Source organism: Opisthocomus hoazin, chromosome 7, assembly GCF_030867145.1.
Source record: "Opisthocomus hoazin isolate bOpiHoa1 chromosome 7, bOpiHoa1.hap1, whole genome shotgun sequence".
NCBI classification, from domain to species: Eukaryota; Metazoa; Chordata; class Aves; order Opisthocomiformes; family Opisthocomidae; genus Opisthocomus; species Opisthocomus hoazin.
The window spans coordinates 58,615,231-58,626,922 of NC_134420.1; positions in this window are offsets into that span (position 1 = coordinate 58,615,231).

Consider the following 11,692-nt stretch of genomic DNA (forward strand, 5'->3'; position numbering starts at 1 on the left):
AATGGAAAAGCAGCGAAGACACTTTCAAAAGGGAAAAAAACCCCAAGAAAATTTGAAGATCAGGCTGCCTATTCCTGAAAACTTTATTCAGTCTCTCAAGGATCGCAAGCAGCACTGAGCCTCGGAGTAAGGCCTCTTGCCAACACTGCTTAACTCTTACCTGCTGGTTGCATGCCAGCTTCCTGCCGTGGATGCCAGTAACTCATAATGCAAAGCACACACAGCAAGAACATAAAATATCTCTGACGTGGCAAGTGAGAGTCAGTCAATGGGTGACAATACATCTGATGGGAATTAATGCTTTACAAATGTCCTTATTTTAGGCACTATTGGAATAGCCAAAATAATTTATATGAAGATGTTATGAAGTTTAGCACAGTTTTGTCTCCTGTCTAGCCTCAGACATTTGGATGTGAAGGGCTGTAAAGCAACACTGCGTCAGCTAAATAGAGAGTTCTGCAACTGTAAGAAAACTGCTTTGTGTAGCATCATCAAATATATATCCAGGCAAACTTTCTTCTTCCCAGAGTATGGGAGAAAAGGAATGCTCTGCTTTGTTTGGCAGGTACTTCAGAGATGTTAAATAATCACCCATCACTATCAGGCTATCAAGGAAAAGGTTATCAATGCCCTGTTAACAGAAGAGGGAATTAATGATGGCAGAAGATTAATGCAACAAACTGAATTGCAGGTACCTGAGAACATATGTACACTGCCATTTGTCAATGGTATCAAAATCCCTACAGCCAGCCTTGGGGTACTCTTCATGACTTGATAATAAAGGAGACAGAGAAGTAAATTCAAACTAATGGGAAAATAGCTACCAGAAGTAAGTTCCAGAAAAGAAAAATTCTTTCTTTTATCAACGGACCTACAAGTACGCATACTACTGAAGCTTCGCACTTCCTAATCTTCAAGGCAATTATTTGCTAAATTGTCACTTCAGATCAAAAGGAACTTTCAGGTGCTCAGTGACGCTTTAAAGACACACACTTTCCTTCCACTCATGGCCTTGTTCACACCAAGACTTAGTATCATTTCTTAGGCCTACCCAATCCATGCACTTTAATAGCCCAAGGGGAGAGGATAGTGGTCTAACCTCCAATTGTACAACCAGTATCTCAACTCTGAAACCACAGAATACCAGCTCTGATCCTAGCTATACCTACTCAGCCCTTTGGCCTACTACAGCAGCTGTAGTAGCACTGCTCTGTTGACCATGAAGACTTGTTTTCAACAGTAAGATTGTGGTCAAAGTTATTGTGATGACTAAGGCACAGCTATGGAGATTCTTGAGAGACAGTTTCAGTTCTCATCTCTGCGACAGCCTTTTGTTTTATTGATCTTGGAGAAATCCTTAATTTCCATAATTATTTCTAAAATAGCCTTGTTAATCTGGACATCTGATTGCTCCGGTTTCCAGGTGTTTCTCAAGAGCCAGCACCTTGCAGGTGCCAATAACTCATCTCACTTGCTGAAGGCATGCTGCTTAGAAATCCATTTTCCCTGAGGCTCAGGGGTGTCAGAAGGTCTCCAAGGAGCCTGCAAAAAACAGCATCAGGCAGAAAAGGGAGCCGAGCCCTTACCTGCAGGGCAGATGCAGTAGTTTGATAGCTGGGGATCTAATTGCAACCTTGTAGGCTGCTGTAAGCACTACCTGCAGCCTAGATTTGGCCCTAAAGGTACCAATAGTCACCCCAGAGGTGACCCCTAGACCAAACAATATAGCCAAAAAGGTACTTTTGTTTTGAGGCTGCTGTGATCAGCCCCATGGATAGCAGAGTCACTGCCACCGGTAGGTTTCAGGTCACCACCAACAAAATGAGGCTTAGAAATTTCACAGATGCCTAAAAGTAAAACAGGCATATAATATTCAGATACTATAAAAACAGAGGTTATCAAGTACGTCATCTAGACATGAAAAGCCGAAACCTCACCTGTTGTCTCTGGGCATATAGCACTTTGACTGTGGAGCTTTTGCCCAAAGCTTCTACACAATAATTCTTGCTGGCTGTTTCATCCTCAGAGGTGGCTGCATTGCTGTTGTTTTCCTTCCCATGTGCTGGATGCAAAGTATTTATAAGTTTGTATTTACTAGTAAAATATAAGTCAAATACAAGAAGGATTCTTAAGTTTTACTGTGAAAATAACCATTTACTTGGAATAGCAGGACAAAAAACTAACTCTATTAGAATTAATCATATCTGATCTTTCACACTATGGCAAAAAAAAAAAATCCTGTCAAATCAATCAAATATCAAGTACACTGCACATTATTCAAGTAATAAGAAGTCCTCTAAACAGCACATGATGTCCCTGAGAAACTACACAAAAGTACCACTGATTGCTCACTTCAAAAGGGGTAGTTCACGGAGAAAGCATGTAAACCAAGGGCACGGTTTCAGTAGACTAAAATTAGATGTGTGATTTTAGATCTGCTTTGTTCTTCCTGCCCTGCTCTGCTTCACTTCCAGGCATTCTACACAACCCATCCTGTTTATTCAGATGGGCTGTGAAGGGTTTGGAAGAGTTATTTTGGGATACTATCCCAGACTTTTAGGATACTGATGTGAAACACAACTCCCTTCATGCATTGGATTCTTTGCCTGCTCTTTTTTCAAGTTCTAACTACTCAGACTAATATTAGTGGAGTTATCTCATGCCCTAATTTTAGTGAAACACTTCCTTTTCCAGTGCAATATATCATTTTCTGATGCATTGGACAATACTGTATCCAGTCATGTTATGTTGTGAGAGACGTATCTGAAGTCCCTGGTCACTGGTGGGGATAGCCTGCAACAGTAGATAATGGCAGATGATGCACTTCAGCAGGGCTCCTCAGTCCAGCCCCAGAACCTCTCTCCTACCCCATCACCAGGAGCACCATGCCCAGCCAGCCATGTTTAGCCTGTGCTGGCCCAGAGCAGGGGAGGCCCTGCAGCTCTGCAGTAAGGTGTTAGTCCAGTGGCAGAGAACCAGGGGGCAGGAGCCAACAGTACAAGAAAACTGTGATGGACTAGTCAAGCCATCTTCCTTTTAGAAAACATGAGCAGTGTCTTCCTAGATATCCAGAATATCTTGTTTCTTAAGGAAATTCGCTATCATATGCTGCTACCACACATGTGATCCAACAGTTGTGTGTCTTACAAACATTGAAAATATCATATTTGGTAATGGCAACAAAGGTGAAGGAGAGCAAAACAGTTCAATGTTTGGGAAATGATGTGTGTATCATGGAAGGAAAGGTTAAATGAGTCGTAGCTTGGCTGCGAGACCAGGGGCTGCTGGTGGTGGGCAAATAGCTCCTGTCGATATGGGCTGCTCCATCTGACACTGGGTCAACAACTGTGTCTCCTTGGTGAAAGACGCTAAAGAAGTGAACAGCAGGAGTCAGAAAACTGGAGGAGCTGCGCTCAGTCTAGGCACTGAGAGAGACAGCAGGAAAAAGACTGTGTGGCCATAATTATATAGAGTCATGTAATCAGAAATTGTCCTCAAATCACAAGCCCATTAAGGGAGGTAAATGAAGGTAGGGCAGACAACGAAGGCTGTAGCATTTGCTTGCTTTCTGCCATCTGACTTTTCAGTGTTATTTGCATTATTTTGCTATAAATAATTTCTGTATTATGCATACATATGGAACTAAGACTGCAATACCTTTCAGTGTTTAATAATCCATTTCTTATTCTAGAGGAAAATAAGGAGAAGCTGCAGTGCTCTGCAAGAAAAATATTTTCCACTTAATGACATCTGAAAAACATCAAATTACAGTTTGTAATATTCTAGGGAATTAAGTCTTCCTCACTCCACACATACATTACAATAAATACACTTAATTCCTCTTCCAGCAAATTTGCAGTAACTTCTAACATAACTGACTGCAATTACTGTCTGATACTGAGTTATGGCAAGATTGATCGGTTTGATTAGAGTTGGTGAACTGTTTCTAGACAGGCATTTTATTAGAAAAATACAGCCACTTTTTTTCCTCACCAAAAGTCTACAGAATGAATGTGCTTTATGTGTTTTAAATGCTCATTATTTGGAATTATGCAGCAGATGGTATATATTGCAGCATACTAAAGAATGATTAACCCTTTAATCATGCTGCCAGCAGTTTCAGCTGCTGTTTTCAGTGTGGACAGCTATCCAAGGTGCCTACTTTCATCTATTTTCTGTCACCCAGGAAACTTTCAGACCTGCTGAGAACAGTCTCATGCACTCTTTTGACAGGAGCACAGGAGCACCTTCCCACAGGAGTAATCAGGTCACTTCTTCCAAACCGTCTTGTGAACAAGGTTTTGCTGCCAGCTATGTGGAGGGGTGGGGGAACAGGTGACTCCTTTGCTTTGCTGAAGACCAGACTTTGCTGGATTAGTAGCGGCCACTGAAGCTGCTCTGCCTCTGTGGTTCAGCTGGACACTTCTGCTGGAACCTGGACAGGTTTCCTCTGCTCGACCTGGTTGAAGGAACTTCTCTATCCCCATTGGGTCTACAAACATGGAAATAAATTCAGAATTTGTTTTTGCAGCAGCACTTACCAAGCTGGAGGAGACCTTCCCAACAGACTAGTAAAAAATGTGGCAAGCTGCACACACAGTGCTGTGTTGTACCCCAAAGCACCCTCAGCATAGTTCTACTAGCAGCTGCTGTTCTGAGCTGTTAAAATATTGGCATAGACTAGGGGCTTTTGTTCAAATGCATCTCTCTTCATTCTCAAGGAAATGCCACATCTCATATTCTGCTTGCGGCTATGTGCAGCTTACACTGCTGTTTGCCAAGAGTGTCTCAGAAAGACTAATGATGTTTATAGTGCTTCATACACATTTGGACCCAAAATTTTCATGCTAATCACATCTAGAATTCAGACCACCCTGTTAGATGGTCTTCTCTGAGAAGAAGAAGAAATATCTACTAGTATTGATCGGTAAAGCAATATAGAGCTTAATAAATGGCTGTTTTCTCTACACATTTTTAAATTGCAGCTGTAATTCATACAACTGCAATTTATAATACACATAACAGAATTTAAAAACATATCACCACGGGTCTCTTGTGATGGAGCCTGGACCATTTCTGCAAAACACCATGCAAGGAACATTGATTAATATAAAATTTTGACCTATGTGAACTGACAAGCTAGAGAGATACTGTGTGTACTACCACCCTGTGCATGCTCTTATTGGGAAGGCTGTGGGAGCTGTGTCATACCTCTCTGTTCTGCCCAGTTGTCTTGAACATTAGCACTGCCCAGTGTAGCATGTGCTCAGTGAATTAAGGGGTACAGCAATGCTGACATGGCCTCTTTGTCCAATCCCAATTCTTCGCACACCTTCATATAAATCACAATACACACAGGCTGTCACAGCAGAGACTCTGCCATCTTAGATTAGATGTTGCTAGTGTAACAGACAATAACACCAGAGGGCAAGCCAGGTCCCCAGCAATGTCTGCACTAATGAAACCACCACCAGAACTGCCTGTCTCAGCAGGGAAACCACCAACAGATTATATATGGATCATACCATTAGACTTAATGCACCTGAAAGAACAATGAAGGGAAATTGCACTTAAGCAGCAAAATGGAGGGACCAGAAATGGGATTCAGTAATGGCCAGATGAAGCTGAAACTCCCTGACCCATTCCAACCATTAAACTGCTTTACTCTCCTTGATGACCTATATTAGAGAAAAACACTGAAGCATCAGACAGGTCCCAACATGACTTGCTTTGCTGGACAGTCCTTGTCAGAGAGGTCAACCGACACACTGCTCACCCATCTCTCATATGGTTTGAAGGAGGACTGAAGGGCAAGACAAAGATGTTTTCCTGAAAGGTAAGATTTAAAGTACAGAGGCAATTGTTGGGGATGAGTATCAGTGTATCAGAGAAGTACAGTATTCCTATTTCCCTTTAAGAGTAGATGAAACCTCTTACTCTTCCTTTTCTTGGCTATTCCAATTCCTTTCTGTTTATGACCTATTTTTGTTGCTTTAATTGTTCTGGAAGACTTGACCTAGTAGCTAGGCGGTAAACACCAGCACTCCATCTCTGTCCTCTGAAAAAACATCTGTATTTTCCCCCTTTAACTCTCTCTCCAGTTTCTGAGAAACTTGTGGCGTTATTGCTCAGGCCCACAAATGCAGAGTAGAGCTCTATCAAAACACAGAAATTAAAACTCAAAGCAGAAGCTTGTGATTCAAAACTAGGCGTGCCACCTCACAGGTACTCACTTACCAACCCTAGCCGTTTCAAAGTCATGATAGTGCTTTTACCTATCACATACTGTCCAGTAAACACTTACCTAAGACTTGTGGATGGCAAAAGATCCTCACTATGCCTATTTCTTTCCATCGATGGAGCAATGTGATATTGCTCTGTGCCAACAAGTTATTGTGCCACATTGTGCTGAAAATCAAACAACTGTTGCAAGATAACTTGAACGAACTCCAAGTAACTGAGGCCATTATTGCCTTTCCAAGGGTGAAGCGACAACGTTGTCAACTCCTTGGAAAAGGAGGAATATGCATTGCTCATCAGCAACATTTGAGCCGCTTCAGGGACAACATCACTGTACCACAAACGAACCGTCTGTCTTATATATAAGATGTGCATTGGAGGCCTCAAGAGATGGGACAGAGCGAAGTAGAATGACTGCGTGCATGAGCATGCATGAGAGAGGAGCTGGGGGACTGAGAGTTACTAAGGATATATGCTAGGTATCAGGAAAGGATTAACGTTCTTCCTGCAGAAACATATTCAGAAATGCTGTTGCCAAGAGGTAGGAAGGTCTGTCAACAGCTGAAGAAGCTCTTAAGGATACTTATACAGAATTTTGTGGTAACCTAAACTGTTTTGCGTGACTTCTACTAAGTGCATATTTTGTATGAGGCAAATGTTTTGAATTGTTTAGTTTAAATATTTTCTCCCTGTTCACAGATAAAAGATGAAGAAAGCTGCCAAATGCAATATTAGTAATCTTCTGAGATCTCAGCATCTCGCTTTATAAATACTCTGTAACTGTAGGCAGATTGCTTCCAAGCAGTGTGCACCTAAGGCTAATGTTCGCACTACAGAATCACAGAATCATTTATGATAGAAAGGACCTCCTGAGATCACCTAGTCAGACCCCCCAGCTCAAAAAGTCAGCTACAGCAAGTTGCCCAGGACTGTGTTCACTCAGGTTTTTAATATCTCCAGAGACGAGACTCCACAACTTCTCTGAGAAACCTGTGTCAGTGCTTGACCACCCTCACACTAAAATAAAAAGTTTTCTTACATTCAGGTGAATTTCATGTGTTCTAATTAGCTTCCGTTGCCTCTTATCCTGTCACTAGGCACCACTGAGTAGAGTCTGGAGCTCTCATCTTCATTCCCTCCCATCAGCTATTTATACATGTTGATAAGATCCCCCCTAAGACTTCTCTTCTCCAGGCTGAACAGTCCCAACTCTCTCAGTCCTTCCTCACAGGAGAGATGCTCCAGTCCCTTAATCATCTCAGCAAACCTGTGCTGAGCACACTCCAGTAAGTCCACACTTTCTTGTACTGGGGAGTCCAGAACAATACAGGCTTCTGTATTGTGTGCTTAGTCTTGATTCAAGTGGGAGTGATCATGGAAAGCAATAAACATAGCAAAAAAAATAAGTCTTACAAAGAGCAGTTTGTGGAACGAAAAGGTCTATGAGGTAGGAAAATAAAAGGCACAACAGGGGCTGTAACTAAAAAAGGGAATATGAAAGCATGAAAGCTACATCGTTTTTCTAGTAAGTCAGACAGCAATGCATATTTTATGCCCAAGAGTTTTGACACCAACCAGGCCCAGATCCCTGGTGGCACAAGCAGCATTTTTTTCACTAGCGTGTTTTTCTAGTTTGCATTCGTTAAAGAGAGTGAATGAAAAGAACTGTCTCATTTATAACTTATGGCATATGGACACTCAGGACTCCTCTACCTTGCATGCTTTGTCAGCGTAAATCAAAATCATCTCCTCTCAAGAGCATGTTCATAAGTTTAATACCTTGGGCAGTCAAACTCCTTCCTGCTCTGTGTGGACGAACAGCAACCACTAAACCTGCACACACTCAGAGCCTGGGGTTGTTACAACTACTTTTTCTGACGTTTCAGCACCTCAGACTCAGGCAAGCAGGATCCAATTCCCTGCTCAGTCACAAATCTTGTCCTTTGCAAGGCAGTCACCCTCAAAAATGGCTGCAACCCCCTCCAGACCAGCCCGCCGGCAGCAGGATGCCTCCGATGCTTCAGCGTCTGGGCACAGACACTCCCCATGTGCTCCCGTTGCTGTTACGTGATGAGGGGCCTCCCTTGGTGGGAGCTATGGCCCCAGCACAGATCCACAGAGCTGAGAGTCATCCAAGGATGCAGCAGAGGTGAGTGTGACTGAGGAGCTGTTTGTGTTGGGTACAGCTGCAGCAGGCTAGGACAGGATGAACTGGAGAGCTACAACGCTGCTCTGATCTGCAAGTGAAGACACAGCTCACCAGGTGACACAAGCTTTGTTCCACAGGTGCCAAAAATCACTACTGATATCCATCACCTCCTCCCTAGCTCTCCCACAAAAGTCCACCCTCTCTCTCTTCTGTTTGCCCAGTCCTTTAGTAGAGACCAGGGCCCCATGGCCTGCCCAAGGGCCAGCTTTCCAGTCTCTGTTTGTCCCCTGGAAGCTGTGTCCTACCCCTGTTGACCAGACACCTCGAAGGGAGAAATGTCTTGCTGCCTGGGACCATAAAACAAAGAGTACCTAGAAGACACCATCCAAGCCAATTGTACAAGAATAGCAAAATCATTCTGCCCTGAAGAGCACAGCTAGAAACCCTTTACCAAAGAAGTACTCAAATAAAGATGATGCATAACTCCACCCATTTATTAAGGAATCTGCTTCTTGGTGGCTGAGGAAACATGCTTGCCTTGCTGGGAGCTGGCTGCAGTCATGCTCAACAGCTTTGAAAGGCAAGTAAGTGCTCATACGGTGCTCACAGGCAGGATGCTGATTTTGGCTGGTGTGGTCCAGGCTCTGGAACAGTTAGCTATCGAGGAGGCTCAAGTTGCTTTGGAGCTCAACCAGAAATGTCAGAACAGAGGCTGTGAGCAAACCGAAGAAAGCTAAGAATTCTGAAAGCATTTCAAAGACCATGGCTATGGTTGTCCAAGGTAGCTTTGCCTTCATTGTTTCAAGAGTAAGGCAAGCTCTGGGGCTTCTGTAGTGCTGGATACGGAGAAAATGGCACTGGATTTTTCCGAAAGATTGGAATGCTTTTAATTCTCATATTCTCTTATTCATGCCAAAACTGTAAGCCGCTCTATAGTGTAGTAAGAAGAGCCATAATAGTATGATTTTTTTAATTGCTGTATTATTTAATTTATAATAATACTGCACAATATTACTTTATTATTGATTTTATTTATTTTTAGCTTACGGGAAGCTGAGGCACAGAGACATGAAGAACTAAATCCTTCAAGCTCCTCAGGTCCAGTGCCACTATCAAGTGAAAGACTCTGTCCTATGACATGTATCAGAGCCTCATAAAAGACTTGGTGTGAGCGTGCAGATGCACACACATGCACAAGGGGAAGGAACCTTTCCAACAAGCTGTACGAAATAAGTGGGACACACGTGAATATCCAACACAGGCAGAGCTGCAGCCCAGGTATGTTCTGTCTTGGCATGGCTGTTATGGCCAAGAAACAGTTGTTGAGCAGCCTCTCCTGGTAGAAATGAATTACTGCTTTTCCAGAAGAATTAGGGTTCGAAGTGCTTAATACCAGCTACAGTCACTGCACCAAAGTTTTTCTCTATCACTTTACCACTCTGCCAATGAAAATTTGAATGGATTTACAAAAACACTCTAGCAAGTCATCTGTTAAGTTGAATGACTGTGAAGAGACATGAGTGTCTTTTCGTAAAATCAGGTATCTGAGAAGACAAATCATCCTATTGCCTTAAGCAGTTCATGACTTACAGTGTGTCACATTCCACACACTTCTGTGAATTTTAGCTATTTGTACAGAATACAAAATAAGGACAGTCTCCCTCATTATGAAAAACACTTAAGCACGTGTATTACTAATTTGACTTCTGTTTAATTGTTCTGCTGAATCTAATCATCACACAAGATTATTCACAGTCGAGCCTTGTGGACACTTAAAAGCTTGGTTTTTCAACTATGTACTAATAATTAACACATATAAAATGCACTTTCTGAGTCACATGTGGTGTAGGTAAAGCAAGTTAAGGCCAGCTCTGTACATATTTTAATGTTATTGAGTCTTTGCCAGTCTCCACACCATCCCCTGAGCCACTGGCAGAATCCAATGTTTAGACCAACCAAGCTAGTAGCACAAGTGGCATAAGAGCTGCACCAGTATCATCTTACCCAGAAAATGCAGTATTATTTATCCCAACACATACGGAGAATACAAAGCATTGTATCAAGATGCTGACTATTAAGATTTTTTCTACAAAATTAAAGTTGCAAAAAGAAAGAAAAGAGATCAACTCTCGCAACAGTTTTGTCAAGGCTAGTTCACATACACAGCACACAGTAAATTCACACATTATGCATATCAGCGATGACTTAGTAAACTTCACAATCAGAGATCAGCAAGATAATCAGAGCTCTTCCATTACTTCAAAAGAGAAGAAGAATAAAAGGAAGAAAATTTAAGTGATTTCTTACTTGTGTTTCAATTAGCAGAGACTGCACCTTTGAGAGTGAGTTTGATAAGCAAATATCAAACTGTATTTCCAAAAGCAGAAACAAGTCATATCTTAGTATGACAGATAACAACACTTACAAGTGCTCATGGGCAGTCTGCTTACAGGTAGGTTAATTGTCTTTAGTTTTTCCTGGAGGGTGAATGAAGAGGTAAAGGTAGATGATCTTTGCTGAGGCCACAGTTTCCCATACATTTCTTTCAGGGACTCTGCTGGTTTGTCCTGCATCAGCCAGATCTCTCCTCCACTTGTTTTGTTCTTTCTCCTTTAGCAGAGTCAGGACAGCTGGGTCTGTAGATGTGTGATGAACCGAATCAGGAAAGTGATCCAGATGAAAACCATCAAACCATTAATTACCCAGTTTCTGGTTTAATTCATTATATATGCACAAAACCAGGTATCCTGGCACAGCTTAGGAGACAGAGAAAGAAGTGGACAGAGTAGCTGTTGGGAAGAGGAGTGAATGACAGCTTAAGCCATTCTATGTCCAAAACCTAAATGCATACAAAAAACCTCAGCATCATTTCATAGGAAATATGTAGACACAAGGAGTTCTTTATTCCAGGTAAAACCATGAATCCTGGACATTTATCAGAGATCATATTTTTCTGGAGATAACTGTTTTGTCATCAATTTGAAGTATTTCAATATCTCATTAAGATCGTTAACAGTTTTTTTCAGGTTCTAGACATGAAGAACAACATTTGATTCTAGCCGAACAGCATCCCAATACAACCATCATATTTGTCAACCTGCTTCAAAAAAAAACCAAACCCCACCACTTCTTCAATTGCTGGATAAAACTGAACTACAACATTTTCCAAATAAAGAACTGAAAAAAAAACCCAGAGAGAGCACAAAATTATTCTAAAGTTGTCTGTGGAATTATTAGTAAAATTAAGGTTTACATCTGAAAATTAAAGTTTATATGAAAAAGGTAGCAGTGTTCACCCATTGA